This window comes from Macrotis lagotis, chromosome 1 (genome assembly GCF_037893015.1).
Source record: "Macrotis lagotis isolate mMagLag1 chromosome 1, bilby.v1.9.chrom.fasta, whole genome shotgun sequence".
Taxonomy (NCBI): Eukaryota; Metazoa; Chordata; class Mammalia; order Peramelemorphia; family Peramelidae; genus Macrotis; species Macrotis lagotis.
Genome location: NC_133658.1, coordinates 344,346,229 through 344,366,997, shown reverse-complemented (window position 1 = coordinate 344,366,997; position 20,769 = coordinate 344,346,229). Strand labels below are relative to the sequence as shown.

The 20,769-nt window shown below is 36.5% G+C and overlaps 1 protein-coding gene across 3 annotated transcripts in view; it reads right to left on the bottom strand.

Annotated features, from left to right (window-relative positions):
- Window positions 1-17,123, bottom strand: part of KIF3B (kinesin family member 3B) — a 36,130-nt gene extending 19,007 nt beyond the window's left edge. For 2 of the 3 annotated variants that reach the window (XM_074211866.1, XM_074211864.1), the window contains exon 1: window positions 16,973-17,123. The gene's annotated coding sequence lies outside the window, so the exon portion shown is untranslated. Of the gene's footprint in view, window positions 1-16,355; window positions 16,639-16,972 lie in introns of those variants that run through there. The other variant, XM_074211865.1, reaches the window with a different exon arrangement.
- Between the last annotated feature and the right edge of the window lie 3,646 nt (window positions 17,124-20,769).

Sequence of the window (20,769 nt, the reverse complement as noted above, 5' to 3'; positions counted from 1 at the left end):
TGGGCAGAGGAGTTTCACAAGCTGAAGGAGGAGGAAGTAGGTCTGCAGCATTCCCCTTGTGCAGATCAGCCCCTTCCTCACTAAGCCAGCAGTAGCTATGCTAGTGTGTAGAGTTAAAAAGAAAAGGGGAGAGGGATTCTTAAGAAGAAAAGGCTGTGGTTGGGTAGAGTTTAAGAGAAAAAGAACTTTTAATGGAAAGAGTGAGAAGTTATAGGAGGGAAGATTTCTTATTCTCATGACTGTATGGGAAAGATCCCATGTTTTCTCCCTGAGTTGGGGGAAAGGGATGGTAGCCTGGACACAGAGAGGTCTTGATCCCATCTCCTATCTTGTTAAGACTTGAACTTAAACTGAGTTCAGCTGAGGAGTGCCCCACCCACCCTTGGGGCAGGGAAGAGACTTCAAGTGCTTAAGCCTTAAAGGGAAAAGACCCAGCCACAGGTGTGATATGTAATTGGGATAAAGGGAGAAAATACAAAATCAAGGGTTAGGAAACATATTTATTGAAAGGAAATCATGTCTGATGAATGTCTCTGCTCTGGCCATATGACCTAACTGGCCACATGACCTAAAAGTGCTGATCCACTCAGTTTTTAAGGCTGACCCCTTTTATGAACTAGAATTTTACGAATCACTCTGAGGGTTTTTAAAAGAAGTTACTAGGGGAGGCTAGGTGGCGTAGTGGATAAAGCACCAGCCCTGGAGTCAGGAGTACCTGGGTTCAAATCCAGTCTCAGACACTTAATAATTACTTAGCTGTGTGGCCTTGGGCAAACCACTTAACCCAGTTTGCCTTGCAAAAACCTTAAAAAAAAAGGTTACTAGTCTTGTTCCATTCTGACAAAATTTGTACAGAATGGGAGGAATTAAATAACCTAGATTGTTAAAGTGATTTGGGATTTTAAACACTATTGTCACACCTTTGAGTTAAAGGAAAGTGGTATTCTGTTACTAAGAAGAAAAATGCCTAAATTATCAGGGATATTTACTGATTTCTTTTGGGAAAAAGCTCTGATTCATTTTAATGTTGAGCATGGAAGTATTTGCATGAACTGATGATGAGCAAGATGAGCAGAACCAGAAGAACATTGTACACCCTAACAGCAACATGGAGGTGATGATCAACCTTAATGGACTTGCTCATTCCATCAGTACAACAATCAGGCATAATTTGGGGTATCTACTATGGAGAATGCCATCTGTATCCAGAGAAAGAATTGTGGAGTTTGAACAAAGACCAAAGACTATTACCCTTAATATATATATATATATATATATATATATGTATATATGTATATATATATATATATATGTATATATATATATATACATATATATATATATATATAAAAACTTACTATGTAGTTCTGCTATCTCTTATACTTCATTTATTTTCTTCTTAAGGATATGATTTCTCTCTCAACACATTCAATTTAGATCAATATTTAGCATGGAAACAATGTAGACTAACAGACTGCCTTCTGTGGGGGTGGGGTGGGGAGGGAAGCAATATTAGAGGGAAAATTGTAAAATACAAAGTAAATAAAAATCTTTCACAAAAAAATAACTCAAATTTATATAAGTACTTCAAGGTTTGCAATGTGCTTTCTTCAAAACCATTAATTATTATTATCATCTCCATTCTACTGTCAAAAAAACCCAAAAGCTCAAAAAAAAGTACAATTAATTACCCAAGATACCATGTGGAAGGCAATGTAATACACGGGTAAGAGCCTCTCTAGTCAGAAAAACTAGAATCAAATGTCTACTTCCTGTGTAACCAAACCTCCTCAGACCTCAATTTCCTCTTCTCCAAGATAAGTAGGGAAGAGGATGGCTAAGATCCCACATAGGATCATAGACAAAGCTAGCACTCAAATTCAGGTTTTCTGACAATCCTTAGTAATGACCTTTTAGTGGGTCAAGGCCTTTAAACAATGAAACATCTTAGGAACAGGTTATACATACACACACACACACACACACACACACACACACACACACATATATATATATATATACCTGATTAATAAGCATAAAAGAATCCCTAGTATACACAGATCCCCAAATAGTCTCAATTCTGAAGTTAGTTAAAAATTCAATTCTTTTCTAGAATCAATGGGTAAGGCTGAATTAGTTCTATAATACTGACGTATTTCAAGATCAACTAACAACTTCCTGCCACCACTTTCTCTTGGGTATCCTCAAAAGATGGTTTTCCTAAAAGAGTGTTCTAATGTTCTCTATCTCTTACATTTATGACATTCTTGCTTCTTCTAATACGTCTAATTACAGTGTACTAAATCTTTAAAAGGTCTCATACACTTGCCAGGAAGTAAACAAAACAACCCCCCCCCCAAAACAGGTTATCATCTTCACCCTAAATTACGCCCGCCCCATTGGAACTTTGGTCATTCTAAAGTCTTGAATTTGAAGTATCCACATTCAAAGCATACAGTCAATGTAAAGAAAAAAATTTTTTCCCAGTCTTGGCTGTTGCTCCTGTTCAGCATGAAAGCTGAAAAAAATCAGTTAGAAATAAATAAATTTTAAACTTGGTCATATTCAATCATTAAACCTCTTCTTTACCACTAAATATAATACCTTAGATGAGGGTTTCTTGATTTTTTTTTTCTTAGAAACCCAAAAGCAATCTGACAAAATCTACAGAACCCTTCTCAGAATGAGACATAACAAAGACATAATAAAAATACAGAAGATTACAAAGGAGACAAATTATATTTAAAATGAGTTGTAAAATTTTATTAAAACTGTTACATCTTAAATTACTTATTAAATCTTATTTAATTTTTTAAAAATATTTTTGATTATTAGATTAAGAACCCTTCTTGCAGTTACTCTCAGACTAAGGCAAAATCCTTCTAAACTAATCTTTCTAAATTCTCCTTTCTAATAAATTATATTTGCTTTTTAATGCAACTGATCATTGTCATTCCTGTATTCAAAAACTATCAATGATTCTTCATTCTTTATTAAATAAAATATAGAGTGATGAATCAGTGGAATAGATCATAAGACACAGTAGTAAATGACTATTGTAATCTACTTGTCTGATAAAGTTCAAAGACTCCCTCCAGCTCTAGGATAAAAATTCACTATTTGACAAAAACTGCTGGGAAAACTAGAAAATAGTATGGCAGAAACTAGGCATATAGATCAAAATCACATACTATACAAAAATAAGGTCAAAATGGCTACATGGATTTAGACATAAAGAGTGATACCATAAGCCAATTTGAAGAGCAAGAAATCATTTTTTACCTGTGAGATTTATGGTGATAAGGAGAATTTATGACCAAAGAAGAGAGAACATTATGAAATGCAAAATGAATAATTTTGATAACATTAAATTGAAAAGTTGCTGCACAAACAAAACCAATACAACCAAGATTAGAAGGAAAGTAAAAAGCTGGCAGTATTTCTGATAATGGTCTCATTTTTAAAATACATGGGGGTGGGGCGCAGCTTGGTGGTGCAGTGACTAGAGTACTGGCCCTGGAATCAGGAGAACCTGAGTTCAAATCCAGCCTCCGACACTTAATAATTACCTGGCTGTGTGGCCTTGGGCAAGCCACTTAACCACATTGCCTTGCAAATACCTAAAAAATAAAAATAAACAATAAACAATAAAATAATAAAATAAAATATATATATAAATATATATATATAGGGAATGAAGAGACAGTTTTAGATGAAGAAATTAAAGTTAACTACAGCTTTTCAAATGATGATCCAAATCATTATTAATTAGAGAAATGTAAATTAAAACAACTGAGGTACCACTTCACACCTATCAGATTGGTTAAAATGACAAAAAAAGAAAAATGATCAGTGTTGGAAAGGATGTGGGAAAATTGTGATACTAATACACTGTTGGTAGAGTTGTAAACTGAGCCATCCATTCTGGGGACAACCTGGAACTATGTAGGCACTAAAACTGTGCATTCCCTTTGATTCAGCAATCTCAATACTAGGTCTGTATCTCAAAGAGATCACTTAAAAAGGGAAAAAGACCCACATGTCCCAAAATATTTTTAGCAGCTCTTTAGTAGTAAAGAATTGGAAAATGAGGGGATGCCCATCCATTGGAGAATGGCTGAAAAAATTATGGTATATGAATGTGATGAAATTGTTCTGTTAAGAAATCATAATTGGCCAGACTTTGTAAAAGCCTGGAAAGACTTGTATGAACTTATGGTGAGTGAAGTGAGCAGAACCAGGAGAACATTATATGTATCAACAGGAGAACATTATATGTATCAACAGTAAGAAGATGAACTATTATGCACACAGCTCCTCTCAGCAGTTCAATGTCAAAGACAACCCTGAGAGACTTGGTAAGAAAAATGCCATCCACATCCAGAGGAAAAAACTATGAAGTCTGAATACAGAGTAAAGCACACACTATGTTCAATTTTTTAAAATTTCTTTTGTTTTTTCTTCATGGTTTTCCCCCTTAGTTTTAATTTCTCTTTTATAAGATAACATATGGAAATATATTAAACACAATTGTACATGTACAACCAATATAAAATTGCTTACTGCATGGAGAGGGGGAGGGAAAGAAGGAAGAGTCAAAGAAAAATGTGGAACTCAAAAGTTTGCAAAAGGATGAATGTAGAAAACTACCTTTGCACATAATAGGAAAAAATAAATAAAATTTAAAAAATAAAACAAAAGAAGGAGCAATAAATTGTTTACCTGTTATATATATGGAGAGGAAAGAGAATTTATGACCAAAGAAGAACTGTAGAACACTATGAAATGTAAAATAGATCGTTTTAATTAAATTGGAAAGTTTCTATACAAACAAAACTAATATAACCAAGATTAGAAGGAAAGCAGAAAAGCTGGCATATGATTTTTATAGCTAATGTTTCTGATAAATGACTCATTTCTAACATATATAAAGAACCAAGTCAAATTTATAAGAATATTAAGTCATTCCTCAACTGATAAATGAACAAAGGATAGGAAGGCAGTTTTCAGATGAAGAAATTAAAGTAGGGCAGCTAAGTGGAACAGCCTGTGTGACCTTGTACAAGTCACTTAACCCCATTGCCTTAAATAAAAAACTTTTAATAATCTCTTAAAAAAAGAAATTAAAGCTATCTATAGTCATATTAAAAAAATGCTCCAAATCATTATTGATCAGAAAAATGTAAATTAAAACAACTCTGAGGTACCACTTCACGCCTATCAGATTGGTTAATTTGTGGAGAGGATGTGAGAAAACTGGGACACTTAACTTGCTGCAGATGAAGCTGTAAACTGATCCAAACTTTCTGGAGAGCAATTTGGAACCATGCCCAAAGGGTAGTAAAACTGTGCCATACTCTTTGATCCTGCAAGACCCACTACTAGGGTCATATCCTAAAGATGACAAAAGAGATGACAAAAAAGGGGGAAAAAACCCACATGTACAAAAAAATATTCATAGCAACTCTTTTTGTAGTGAAAAGAATTGGAAAATGAGGGAATGCCCATTAATCGAGGAATGGCTAAACAAGCTGTGTATATGAATATAATGCGAAATTATTGGTCTATAAGAAATAAGGAGCAGGCAGATTTCAGAAAATTTTGGAAAGATTTACATGAACTGATAGCAGAACTAGGAGAACAATGGACACCTTAACAGCAATTATAACAGACTGGTGGTCAAAGACAATTTTAAAAGACCCGTGATAGAAAATGCCAACCACATCCAGAGAAAAGAAAGACGGAATCTGAATCCAGATCAAAACATACTATTTTCACCTTTTTAAAAGTTTTTGCTTTTTTTTCTTCTTTTTGTTTTTCCTTCTTTATTCTGAGTCTTCTTTCTCAATGTGACTAATATGAAAATATGTATAACATGATTGTATATACATAACCTCTACCAGATTACTTGCTACCCTAAGGTAGGAGGAGGGAAGGGTGGTTAGAGAAAAGCTTTACAAAAATGAATGGGTTTTTTTTGTTTTGATTTTCAGATTTTTGCAAGGCAATGGGGTTAAGTAGTTTGCCCAAGGCCACACAGTTAGGTAATTATTAAGTGTCTGAGGCTGTATTTGAACTCAGGTACTCCTGACTCCAGGGTTGGTGCTATCCACTGCGCCACCTAGCCACCTCAAAAAATGAATGTTGAAAACTATTTTTAAACATAACTGAAAACACTTTTTAAAATTTTTTTTAAATTTAAAAATATATAAACTTTTTAGTCAGGCCCTAGGCTTTCTACAGTCTACTTGCAACTACATTTCCAGGCTTTATCTACTTATTCATCAAATACCTACAGACTCATTTTGTGCAAAGCATACCAGAAGAAATAAAGTGTTTTCTAAAATATAGCTGTCATGTATCTTATGATCTAGTAGAACAAGACAGAAATACAGATAATCATAATACACAGTACCACAGAATAAATGAATTAGAATTTCAAAACAAAGTGCTATATGAGATCCTAGGGTAAGGTCAATATTGACCAGAGAAAAATCATAAAAGGCTTCATGGAAAAGGAAACATTTAATTCTGCTTACCCCTCTTCCCATATTCAAACTAAATAACAACACGCCATATTTTCTGCCACACCAAGGAATGGATTTTCCTCTAACCCCACCAAACTGTTTCTACCAATTGAAATTCATCATGCTTTCTTAGAAGACTCAGCTTAGGCATCATCTAATCAATGAAGTCTTCCCTTATCCTAATCATCTATAAATGACATTTCTCTCCTTAGTTCTCCCATAATACTTTGGATCTCTCCTATGCACATATGTTCTTTTAAAAATTCTTTTATTTTATTGTTTCAATTATATGCAAAGACAGTTTTCAACATTCATCTTTTTGTAAGCTTTTAAGTTCCACATTTTTCTCTTTCCCTCTCTTCCCTCCCCCCTTCCATGACAGTAAGTAATCTGATATAAGTTATACCTGTGATTGTGTGTGTATATATATATATATATGATTGTATCATGCATATTTCCATATTAACCATGTTGAAAGAAGAATCAGAACTAAAGGGAAAAAAATGAGAAAAAAACAAGTTTAAAAAACTATGCAAATATGTTCTAATTTATATTAAAATGATTTGCATATAATTCTTTTCCCCTGTGCCTCCAATAGCTTCCAAGTTATTGTGGGTAGGATCAGTTAAATGAGGTAATTTATAGAAAGCCCTGAATTAAGAGAATGGAAGATGAGCACGGATCCTAAGAATGTGAGCTGTCTGATCCTGAGCATCAATTTCCTCACCTGTAAAATGAGAGGACTAGACTTCATGACCTTATTATAATCATAATGTATCTTAACCTTGAAACTTTTGAAAAAAACATTTTAATTTTACTTTTATTTTCAGTTTCAAATTCTCTTCCTTCTCCCTCCAATCTCTCCCCCCACCCATTAGGAAGAAAACATGAAAACATGAAAAATATATTTCCATATTATCCATTTTCCAGAACAAACAAGGAAAATAAAGAAGAAAAATGCTTCAAATCTTCAGTTTGAAACTATCCATTTTCTTTCTGGAAGAAAATAGTATTTTATATTGTGAGTCCTTTGGAACTGTGGTAGAACATTTGTATAGATCAGTCTTTCACAGTTGATTAAAAACAATTTTGCTGCTACAGTTAAATAATTCTCATTTCGTATCATTTTATATCTATCTTCCCAGGTTTAGATTTTTTTTAATTTTTTTTTTCTGATATCCCTCCATTTATTTCAATACAAGAGTATTCTATTACAGGCAAATACCGTAATTTGTTCAACTATTCCCCATATTCTTTTCCTCCACAAAAAGAGCTGTTATTTATATTTTTGTGCATATGGATCCTTTTCCTTTGATCTCCTTGGAATATAGTAGTAGTACTGCAGAGTTAAAGGATATGCATGTTTTTAAAGCTTGTTGGGAAGAATTCTGACTTGTCCACCCACAGTGCTTTAGTGTACCAATTTTCCCATATCCCCTCTAGTATTTGTCATTTACCTTTTCTATCATCTCAGTTAACCTGCTATCTCAGTTGTTTTAATTTAAATTTCTCTAGTTACAGTGATTTAGAAAATCTTTCTATGATTATTGATAGTTTCGAATTTTTTTCCTCTGAAAACTACCTATTCACATTTTTTGACTATTTATCAAATAGGGAACCCATAAAAATACTTAATAAATATTTGTTAAAATGACTAATTCCCCTATAACTTTTCCTCACAAAACTACAGATAAGGGGGCAACTAGATGGTGTAGTAGAGCACCAGCCCTGGAGTCAGTCAGGAGGACCCAAGTTCAAATCAGACCTCAAGACACTTATTATCTAGCTGTGTAATCTTGGGCAAGTCACTTAACCCCATTGCCTTAAAGTTTTTTTTAAAAACTACTGAAAAATGTGGACATGATTTTGAATGACAAATGATCCTTTGATTTAATAGTTTTTTGTGACAATTTCATTAAGGAAATTTTGTAGTTCACAGCTAACAGTTCAGCATGAAAGAAAAAAAAAATCCAGAAAAGCAGACTACACACTTCTATACTTTATCCTCAGAGCTTAATGTACTTGTATTATTACCCCATATAACTGCTTGCCAATGTTGTGTGAGATAAGTCAATGTTTCAGTTTCTGAAACTTAGCTTAAATCTTAAGGTTACAAAGCATCCAATAAATATAGTCCAAAAATCATTGAAACATTCAGACAGGGGTGGCTAGGTGGCCTTGGGCAAGCCACTTAACCCCCAAAAACAAAGAGAAATATTTAGACATAAAGATAAAGCAACTACCTATTAATAATATCCAAGTCAACTCCTCCTAAGCCTCTCAGGGTGTTCTCAAGAGGAGTTCTTGATTCTACTCTAGGTCCACTTGGATCACTTACATCACTATATTTTACAATATCCTTTATTGTTCTGAAATATCTTGTGTTTTTCCTCCATGTTTGTGATGCTTGCGTGGAACTTGAACAATTCCTAGTCCTGCTTCTATGTTCTCTGTGAACTCTAGTGAGTTTAAGATCTGCCAAGAAATTTTCAATATAAAATAAATCTTAATTAATTTGGATTTGTTTGTGTATGATTGCTAAATAAAAACTTTTGGTAATGTATGTGATAATAAAAAAAAAAAGACACTGGTCTGGGAAAGAGGAGACCTGGCTTCTAGTCCTGCATGATTAATTCAGTATGACCTTGGCCAAATCACTCCACATGTCTGGCTTAGTTTCCTCAGCTATAAAATTAGAAGGCTGGTTTAAGTGGTAACAAAGATACCCTTCTGTCTCTTAAATGCTAATATGAATTTTGTAAAATTTTGTAAAAAACAATCTAATGGTTGCTACTTCAAAAAGATCGAGGGATGCCAGACCTCAGAATAAATAATAAAACTATATTTTTCCAAGTTTTAAACCAAGCTTGACTTACTGGATGGGGAAAAAACTCATTAAAGGCAAAGGCCAGGTCTTTGTATCTTCTCAGAAGCAAGCAGTGTTCTATAAAGAGTAGGTGCTTGATAAATGTGTTGAATGAATGTCAAATAAATAATCTTACAGAAGGAAATCAATCCATATTCTCACTCCCTTAGGATATAGAATATTTGAGCCAGAAGGATCTTGCTCAAATATAGAATGTTTAGACCCCAATACAACCAATAGTATTTGTGCTTAAGTAATCAGATATTAGGAAAGCAGGCCACTACTTTTGAAATAAACTTCTAAGGGCCATTAACAAAAATATAACCAGCTAAAAATCTGCCCTGAATTCAAATAGCTCACTTCAACTGATTGAAAAAAAATAAGCAAACAATGGAAGCATTTATTCAGAAACAAAAAGAAACCCTCTTTTGTATCTACTTTTGAAATACTGTACATTCATAAAAAATGAAAGGCTAGAGAAAACCTCTGATTCAAAACCAGGCTCTCACTCCCTCTACTGATCAACAATCCTGAGAAAAATCACTCTTATAGCAATGAAGATGCTTCTCTTCCCAACATATCAGATGTGGGAGGGAATGGAAAGGTAGATATTTAGCTTCTTAACAAAAATTCTTCTTTGAACAATGTCATTTCATTTTGTTTAGGTTACAAATCAGTTGGTTCTGGAACTACATCTAAGTCTGTATTTATATAGCACCCTGCACACAGTTGGCAGTCAAACAGAATGAGTAACTAATGGTCATCTAAATCCTAGAAAGTTAGGGTTGAAAATGAGGATAGAACACCAAATATTATAAAACAATGTTAGAGATGGAAAGGTCCTTAGAAAACAAAACACAAAATATTAGCTTGAAAAAGCTTTCGAGGGCAGCTAGGTGGTGCAGTGGATAAAGCAGGAGTACCTGGGCTCATATTTGGTCTCAGACACTTGATAATTACCTAGCTGTGTGGCCTTGGGCAAGCCACCTAACCCCATTTGCCTTCCAAAAACCTTTAAAAAAAAAGCTTTCAAGATCTTCTCCTTCAAGGTAAGTTTGTGTGTAACAAAAGAAGGAGATATAGAAATGTTTTATTATTTGTCCCAAATTCCAGTTTGCCACAATAGGATTAAAACTAAACTAAAAAAGGCAGGTCTTTTTATTCCTAGCATTCTGCTTTACTATATTCAAGATACCTCTCTAATAGGGGTAATCCTAAAACCTCAAATTAACCTAAACATTTTTTCAGATTCTATCTTCCTGCTTGTTATTGCTCACCAAAGCAAAAATAAATTATAAATCACTATACAAATTGAAAACATTAGCATTTAAAATGTTTATTAGCTTGTATTAATTAAACAAATTTCCTTTAAGAGAAATTGTTCTCCAAAGCTGATTGCTTTATATATTTAATTCCTTCAATAAACTAGTTCTAAAAAATATAGAATTTTCACATGTATTCACATAGATAAAGACATATCCATACACAAAATTATGATAAATTGGCATTTCATTTTCTCAAGATTTACCTCAAATGATAGAAAATTCTTTTTTAAAATTCCCTGAAATGAAGCTCAATATCCTATTGTCACAGCACCATTCATAAGTCTAATTCTGACTCCTCTATAGACAGCTGTGTCCTCAAATATCTCTGAGCTTCAATTTTTCCATGTACAAAATGAAGATAATATCTTCCTTACAGAATCTCAAAGGTCTAATTGTGAGAATCAAATGAAATAAGATCTATCTATCTATCTATCTATCTATCTATATATAGATAGATATATATATGTAAAGCTTTCTGCAGCCTTAAAGCATACCTAAATGTTATCTATCATTATTACCAAGTCTCCAACCATCATGAATCTCTTTTCACTTTGTCCACTGTGTTCTATTTAACCTGTCACTTAAAAGTCAGTGTGCCAACACAAATTCTACCTCGACATAAAGGAAAAAAACTTTGTTTGAAAGACAAAAATGTCAATCATGTTTCTTGTTTTTTTTTTTTATATTTTCTAAATTCAATTTTAATTTATTTTCAGTTCCAAATTCTCTCCCTCCAACTCTCCCTCCCTCTTCCATTGCCTAATACCATTGAATCATTTAAAATAAAGCCAACATGCACATCTGAATACAGAACACTATCATTAATTTGTTCCAAATTGGTCTAACAAAATAAAGAGATACAGTATCACAATCAGAGTGGGAGGTTTAAAAAAAACTCAAGCAGCAGTGCAGATGTGCATGGATGATGAGCTAAGATAATTAAAACACATTCTAACTGCCAAGAATATGTGCTTTATTAACCCCACCAAGAAAGGCTGGAAAGAGAGAATGAAGTCACCAATGAAGAAAATATCACCCTATTCAAATTGTAGATCTTTTAACAATTGTAGATCATCATGATCATAATTCACATTTCTACAGTGCTTGAAGCACTTGAAGTTATGGATAGAAAGAAAAGCACTTGAATGCATGAATTCAAGGACTTTGTGAGGGAGCCAAGTTTAGCATCCTCATTGTACCAATGAGGAAACAGGCTCAAACATCCCAACATTATTTAGATAGCAAAGTGAGGAAATGAACTTTGATTTTCTGACTCTAAATCCAATGAATAATCTTTCTACTATAAGAAGTTACCTACCAGATAAGTAATATGTCTGAAAATCATGGTCACGGAATCAAAGAACTAAAAGGGATCTCAGAGATAATCAGGCAGATGATGTATGAGGAAACTGAAGTCAGAAAGGGTGTGTTCAAGATAACATACCTATAGTCAGTGACTGGTGAATAAAACTAACCCCCAAAGCAGAGCTTCCTATTGTAGCACCTCTTTGAGGTCTGAATTCACTAAAACAAGTACAACTAGTAAACTCTCCTAAGCCTCTGAATCTAGTGAAAAGATCACAAGACTTGGCTGGAATCAAAACTCTCAACCTCCAAATCTGCTACTTACTACTAGCTATGGGCTGTTAGTGCATTAATCTAAGCCTTAGTTTCTTCATAAAATAAAAAGGCTGGCAGTGAAGGTCCTAGAAAAGAGATAATTTAACATAGCTCTTCCCTGCTTTAAGGAAAGGTGATAAGAGACTACTAGGTCAGAATATTTTCTATATTGTCAGTCATGGTCTCTGTAGATGTCACAACAGAGAATTCAATCTGGAGAGGGTGAGGTGGGATGGGAACTGAATGCAATGTAAAGACAATGGGTATCAGTAAAGCTTATCTTTATAATTAGATATTTTTAAATGAAAGAGTTGGAAACATGTGAATGTAGGATATCAAGAGCAATTTTAATAACTCCATTGGGCATAAGGGGAAAAACTGTGGGACTAAGGGGCTAAATTTGTTTATGATTGCATAATCAGTCATTGATAATGATAAGGCTTTTGGTGGTTTATAGTAGCCTTGACATTACAATATTTAAAATAACAAATATCACCCCAACCAAAAAAGGATTTATGAATAATTTACATATAGTATCTTCTACTCAGCATATATATTGACTGTGAGTACTCATTAAAAGTACAAACACTGAAGCTGAAATATTTTGGTCACATAATGAGAAGACAAGACAGTGAAAAAGATCCTGATGCTGTGAAAAATTGAGCAAAAGAAGAGGACTATAGAGTACAAGAAATAGTGTCTTGGAAGTAATGAACATGAGTTTGAACAGACTTCAGAATATAATAATAGAAGTATAGTCCATGGTGTCACAAAGAAGTAGACATGACAGAACAACAATCTTATACATATAAAATAGGAGAATGGTCTAATCTTTGAAAAACTCAAACAATAGTGACATTGTCAACAATGTTAAGAACACTGTGCTGGGGGGGGTAGTATGGATACAAAATTTAGGTGAGATACAGCCTCTAACATCACAGAGTTGATAACAAACAAAAAAAAAATCAGATTAGCAGGAGTTCTTGCCCAATTTTATGTCCAAGATCCCTTTGGCAATCTGGTAAAACCTATGGACCCCTTAGAACAATAATGTTTGTAAATGTATAAATAAATTGCAGGGGATCACAAAGAAAACCAATTACTATAAAATCTAATTTTCAAAATATTTTGAAAAAAATTTTATAGGCCAAAACCCTGCATTAACCATCAACAATGGTTGAAGAAATACTCAAATGAAATCACCAACATCTCAGAGTATCAAACTAGAAATAATAGGCCCTGTACCAAAATGGATGTCCTATTCCATCAAGTCTACCACCACTCCAACCTCAAAAGCAATGCTAAAAAAATTATTTAAAAGTTACTTTTCAAAATCAGCATCTGAAATGAATTATCAAAGAAAGAGAAATGTGTAAACTATGCTAATGATATGAGTTGAAGTTATGGATAGATAGAATAGATTTTTTTAAAGGATCTTCTAGGAATTTTGGCTGACCATACCAACTTTTCAGGGAATTTCCAAGACAAAAGCTATGAAACTTTAGAAATGTCTTTGGGAAGAAGACTAGGATAGAAGCATTTTGGCAAGGAAAGATTGGCTGTGTCATTAGTGATTCAATTCTCTTCTCTCTCTCTCTCACAGGTCTGGCAATCTCCTTTTAATATTCAAGTTGCCAAAAACCCAGGGTCAAAATAATGATTCCAATAGTAACAGAGAGCATCTGCCTCTTCAAAGAATAACAGGGTGCTCAATAGTGGGACCCAGTATTTCCTTTCTAGGCTCTATACAGAAGATTTTAACTCATTCTCACTCAACCTAATTCAGAATTTCCTCCTTAAAAACTAAAAAGGGGGGTGGCTAAGTGGCACAGTGGATAAAGCACTGGCCCTGGAGTCAGGAGTACCTGAGTTCAAATCCAGCCTCAGACACTTACTTCCCTAGCTGTGTGGCCTTGGACAAGTCATTTAACTCCATTGCAAAAACCTAAAATAATTTAAAAATTAAAAAAATAAAAAAGGCTAATATTTAATTGCATCTCAGAATTCAAAGGGACTAGACCAGAAAGATCATCTATTCCTACCCCTACCTGAGGCATGAATTCTTTCTAAAACATCTCCAATATGTATAAATTAGGCTCTGCTTGATTATCTCCTGCAATGAGGAATTCTATTTTCCAAGGTAGACCTTGTTGTTATCTGTTCTTGGTTCTTGAAGAAAACCATGTCAGGGAAGTGATGCCATGACATGCAAGTGATTTGGATTTGAGAGAGGGGATACTGTGCAAAATAACCAGCCTCACTTTCTCCTCTGGAGTCATCTGAGTCCAGTGACCAGATACAGATCAGGATAACTGGAAAGGGCCTTAGATTTGAGGCAATCAGGCTTAAGTGACTTGCCAAAGGCCCTCTTTATATTAAACCCAAATCTGTCTTCCTATAATATCTGCCTGCTAATAATAATTCTGCTGAAAATTAGCATAATAAATCTAATTGCTCTTTCACATAATAGCCATCCAAATAATTGAAGATAGCAACATATATTCCTTAAGTTTTCCCTTCTCCAACTTCACATACATTTTTCATATTATATCATTTTTAAGACAACTTCGCTCTCCATTATCTTGATCACCTTTCTCTAAACATGTCCAGTTTGCCAATGTCTCACATAAAATAGGGTCCCTAGAACTGAACACAATATTCCAGTTCACCAAATATCAAACATTTGTTCTGACCTATGCATTGTATAGGGTACAAGGAATAAAAGGCACTGCTCTAAAGTAACTTACTTTCTATACCTTCAGAAGCAGCTTGACACTGGACATGTCACTCTCATCCATCTCCTTCATTCTGACCACTTGTGTGTTACTATAGCCCAAGACAAATCAAACTGCTGGTTCACAATTAACTTGCACTCAACCCAAAACCCCAGTGTGTGTTTTTCACATGAGCTGCTGCCTAAAATGGTCATTATTCTCTCAATTTGTAATCCCATTAAGTGATTTCAAGAAAATCATCACAATTGTCAGTTAACAAGTAGGGAAATTAAGGTACTGAAAGTGGCACTTTCCCCAAGGAGGCAGAGCAACATAATGGAAAGAATATTGGACTTGTAATCAGAAGACTTGAATCTGACGATAGCCACATGACAAAAAGAAAGTCACTTAACTTTCTTGAGACTTTTCTCATCTGTAAGATAGGGATAATATCTACTTTGCAGAGTCTCTGTGAAGATAAAATGAGTGCCTGTGAAACATTTTGCAGACCTCAAATGCTATGTAAATGTCAATGATCATGATTACAAGGAAAGCTTGGAACATTTTTTAAAATTTTAATAAACAAGTAATTAATTGGAGAACCTGACAAACAATGCACTGACAACAATCCAAGTCTTGATGGAGATAATACAACACTTTTAGGTTTTAAGAAGTGCTGTCCCAGTAATAGCTTGGTAGGGTATATAATATAATCAGTTCAGTATTATATCCATTTTTCCTTTAAGTTTTTGCAGCAAAGCCACATCCTTTGTGATTTTTAGACAAGTCACTGCATTTCTCTGGTCCTGGATTCCTCTGTGCAATGAGCTTCTGATTAGGATTTCAAAGGTTTCCTCAAATCTAAAGGTATATATATATATATATATATATATATATATATATATATATATATATATATATATATATATAGTTAGTTAGTTAGTTAGTTTTTGCAAGGCAATGGGGTTAAGTGTCTTGCCCAAGGCCACACAGCTAGGTAATTATTAAGTGTCTGAGGCCGAATTTGAACTCAGGTCCTCCTGACTCCAGGGCCGGTGCTCTATCCACTGCGCCACTTATCTGCCCCTTATATCCATTTAAAAGTGAGAAAAGGGAGGCTCTGAGAAGTTAAAGGAGGTTGTCTTGTGCCAGAGTTCGTTTAAACCCGGATTCCAAACACAGCCATAGGACACTTTGGAGAAGGGCCGTGTGCTGAGGGTTCTAATTCACACTGAAGGAGCATTCATTCATTCATTCTAGGGACCAAATCCGGCTAACGGGCTAATGCTGTAAAGATGGTTACCAATCTGGCCCCCTGCCACAAGGCACTGTCCTTCTCTGCAGTGAGCATCTGCCCTCACCCACACGGGCCCGGCCTCTGCAGCATCTTCTTGGCCTTCGTATGTGCTCTTGTTACATCACTGTAACCCTGCCAAGGCCTGATGCCGCGCTCCCCATTGCCTGGATGGGAAAAGCAAGGCTCTCAAGGGTAGAACCTGATCTAGAACCCCGCCAAACCCTCCCGGGGCCAGGGCTCTGACCACGCTGGGAGCTGGCACACGTATGGGCAGTCGGGGCTCCGCAGGGGCACTGTGACCGCGCCGGCGCCTGGGACCATCTCCTCCTCTGCCTCATAGTCTGCCTCTGGCGCTGGCTCGCGCGCGCGCACACGGACACACACACGCGCGCGCGCAGCTCCCCACCCCCACCGCGGCGGGGCCCCGTCCTGCCCTCCCCGCCGGGCCGCCTCTGGCCCCGGCCCCGGCCTCGGCCGGCGGCTCCCCGCGCGCCCCCCGCCTCCGGGCCGGGCAGGACCCGGGGCTCTTCTCCGGGCCGGCCGCGGGCGCCTCCTCCCGCTCCCTGCGGCTGGGGGAGGACGGACGAGCCGCGGCCGCGCGGCCAAGGGAGGGCCCGACTCACCGGAGGTCGCGGCCCAGGGCCCGGGCCCGGCCAAGCGGCGGCGGTGGAAGCGGCGGCGGCCGGTCGCTGGGCTCAGCCATTCCCCGCTGCCCCGGATGGGGAGAGACGACGGCGGCGCACTTCCTTAGCAACCCGCCTCCTCGGCCCACTTCCTTAGCAACGAGCTGCCGCTGCGATTTCAACCAACTTTATTGGTCTCGGCGGTGTGCAGGGCCGGGCGCGCGCCCAGCGGCGGGGCGGGGGCGGGGCCGCGGGCTCCGGGTGGCCCCGCCTACGGCCGAGGAAACAGACCTCCCCTCCCCCTCCCCTGCATTCGCCGCCGCCGGAGGCAGCCGCGGACCGGACCCTCCCGGCCCTCCCGGGCCCTCGGCTTCCAGTTCGGTGAAACGAGAGATTACGATTGAAAGACAACTCACGTGGCGCAGTGCAGTCAGGAGCACCTGGGTTCAAATGCGGCCAGACACTTCGTAATTACCCAGCTGTGTGGCCTTGGGCAAGCCACTTAACCCCATTGCCTTGCAGAAACTAAAATAAATAAATAAATAAATAAAATTTAAAAAAAAAATATATATATATATATATATATATCTCCTTAGATTTGAAGAAACCTTTGAAATCCTAATCAGAACCTCATTGCACAGAGCAATCCAGGACCAGAGAAGTGCAGTGACTTGTCTAAAAATCACAAAGGATGTGGCTTTCCTGGAATCCCTACTCCTAGTAGTCCGCTATATCACGGTCTACCATACAGTACAAGATCGTTGTGATGAAACGGCTTGGTGAACTTTAAAGCATGATTAGTTTTTGTTTTTATTATAACACAGGCTCTCTAAAAAAAAAATTATCAGAGTGGTTTGCCATTTCCTTTTTCCAGCTCATTTTTCAGATGAGGAAAAATAAACAAAAAGGGCTAAGTGTCTTGTCCAGGATCACAAAGCTAGTAAGTGTCAAAGGATAGATTTAAATTTAGAAAGAAGAGTCCTAAATGGTCGAAGGATACGCAAACGAAATTTACAGATGAGATCAAGGCAATCCATAGCCATATGAAAAATTGCTCTAAATCATTAATTATTAGAGAAATGCAAATTAAAGCATCTCTGAGGTACTACCTCACACCTCTCAGACTGGCTAATAGGACCAGAAAGGACAATGATCATTGTTGGAGGGGTTGTGGGAAATCTGGGACACTATTACATTGTTGGTGGAGCTGTGAACTCATCCAACCTTTCTGGAGAGAAATTTGGAACTATGCTCAAAAGGTAACAAAAATGTGCATACCCTTTGATCCAGCAATACCACTGCTGGGTCTATACCCTGAAGAGATGGTGAAAAAGGGTTGAAACATCACTTGTACAAAAATATTCATAGCAGCTCTGTTTTGGGGGGCAAAGAATTGGAAATCAAGTAAATGTCCTTCATTTGGGGAATGGCTTAGCAAACTGGTATGTGTATGTCATGGAACACTATTGTTCTATTAGAAACCAGGAGGGATGGGAATTCAGGGAAGCCTGGAGGGATTTGCATGAACTGATGCTGAGTGAGATGAGCAGAACCAGAAAAACACTGTATACCCTAACAGCAACATGGGGGTGATGTTCAACCTTGATGGACTTGCTCATTCCATCAGTGCAACAATTAGGGACAATTTGGGGCTGTCTGCAATGAAGAATATCATCTGTATCCAGAGAAAGAACTGTGGAGTTTGAACAAAGACAGGACTATTAACTTTAATTTAGAAAAAAACTGATTATCTTATTGTCTGATCTTGCTAACTCTTATACTTTATGTTTCTTCTTTAAAGATGTGATTTCTCTCTCATCACATTCAATTTGGATCAATGTATACCATGGAAACAATGTAAAGGGCAGATTGCCTTCGTTGGGGGGGGGGAATAAGATTAGGGGAAAAATTATAAAACTCAAATAAAATCTCTAATTAAAAAAATAAATAAATAAAAAGAAAGAAGAGTCTTCTTGACTCCAAGTCCAGGCACTTTATCTACTCTGCTACCCTGATGCTCTTGCATTATCCATCTCAGGATCTGGTAAATATTTGTTGAATGAATAGATGAATGAATAAAGTAAATGAATGCCTAACACATGACCCTTGCAAGTCACAATTACCATCTCCTTGGCCAAAGTTTATTCCCACTTTGTTATTACAGCAAGAGGAAAGTGATGTATGTTGGGGGCAGGTGAAGAAGAGAATAGAAAAGCATCAGAGAGGGTTTCCTCATTCAAGCTGGTTATCATGAAGATACTTAAGCCTAGAGACCTGCTAGGTGCCACAATGGATTATATGCTGGGGCCTGGAGTTAGGAAGACTTGAGTTCAAATTCAGCATAGATTTGTTAGCCATTTAACAATTGTCTGCTTCAGTTTCCTCAACTGGGAAGGATAATAGCACATACTTTGAAGGGTGACCTGAGTTCAAATCTAGCCTCAGACACTTATTACCTAGCTGTGTGACCCAAGACAAGTCACTTAACCCCATTGTCTTGCAAAAAAAAAAATATAATTGTAAAAAGTGCTATCATAAGTGCTATATAAATTCTTCTTTCCCCCTCAACCACATGTTAGTTTAAACTGCTTGGTCCTCTTTAATCTTCATTACAAGGGAAAGCTCACTGGGAAGGAAAGAGGGACATATTTGGAAATGAATATAATAAAAAACAAAATAATATAAAAACAAGGTATTTTAAACCTTAATGAGCTGTGGAAATGTCAAAATAGTTTTTATAATATTCACTCTTAAATCTCGCACATAGAAACACACACAGACACAGACCAGACATAAAGACATTGTTACTTCTACTTGAGGGAATTAAAATCAAAGTGAATGAATCTCTTAAGAGTGAAATTTTGGGTATAGTTTTCTGTTTTTCTTTTTTTAGGGTTTTTTTTTTTTGCATAGGTATAGTTTTCAATGGGAATGGTAAGAGGTAACATCCCTAACTTGGCATCAAGTAAAACACAATCTATTTTTCCTGTCCCTCTCCCTCACCTAGCAGACCTAATCTTATAACGAGTTTGCCTAAAAACAACTAAGATAGATTCTTCTAACAGCATTCACAGCATTCCATATCCATAATCCCATATTTTTCAGAAGTCATGAAATGCTTTAAAAAAAACAAAACTGTTTTGTCCTTCAATTTCCAATGTTTTAATCTGTACCTATATTATATCATTATGTGTTAATGGTGCAGTGGATAGAGCATCAGCCCTGAAATTAGGAAAATCTAAGTTCAAATATGGCCTCAGATATTTGACACTGACCACATACATTAGGCAAGTCACTTAACCCTGAACTATCTTTCACCCAGAACCATCTCCAGTAGTCCTGATCCATATCTGACCACTGGACCCAGATGGCTCCAGAGGAGAAGGTGAGGCTGGTTACAGTACCATAGAAGCACCTCCTCACTCAAAACCAATTCAGGAGCATTTCATGGCATCATCTCCCTTATGTCATAATCTTCTTTGAGAACAAAGGATAAACAACAACAACAAGATTATTATTCTGTTTGTATATCTTCACCCAGTATTAGTTCATGTAAATCTTTTGTTTCTCTGAATTTCTCCAGTTCATCATAACTTGTACCACATACCTTGTACCACAACATGTACCACATGTAACACATGTAACACAATTCCTTTAGCCATTCCACAATTGAAGATTATCCATTCCAACAAATGATTAAGTCAGTCCTACTATATGAATATACCTACCTTCTTGTGACAATTACCTGATCCCAAGGGTGCCAGAATGTTCTTTTCTAAACCAGAATGTTCTTTTGT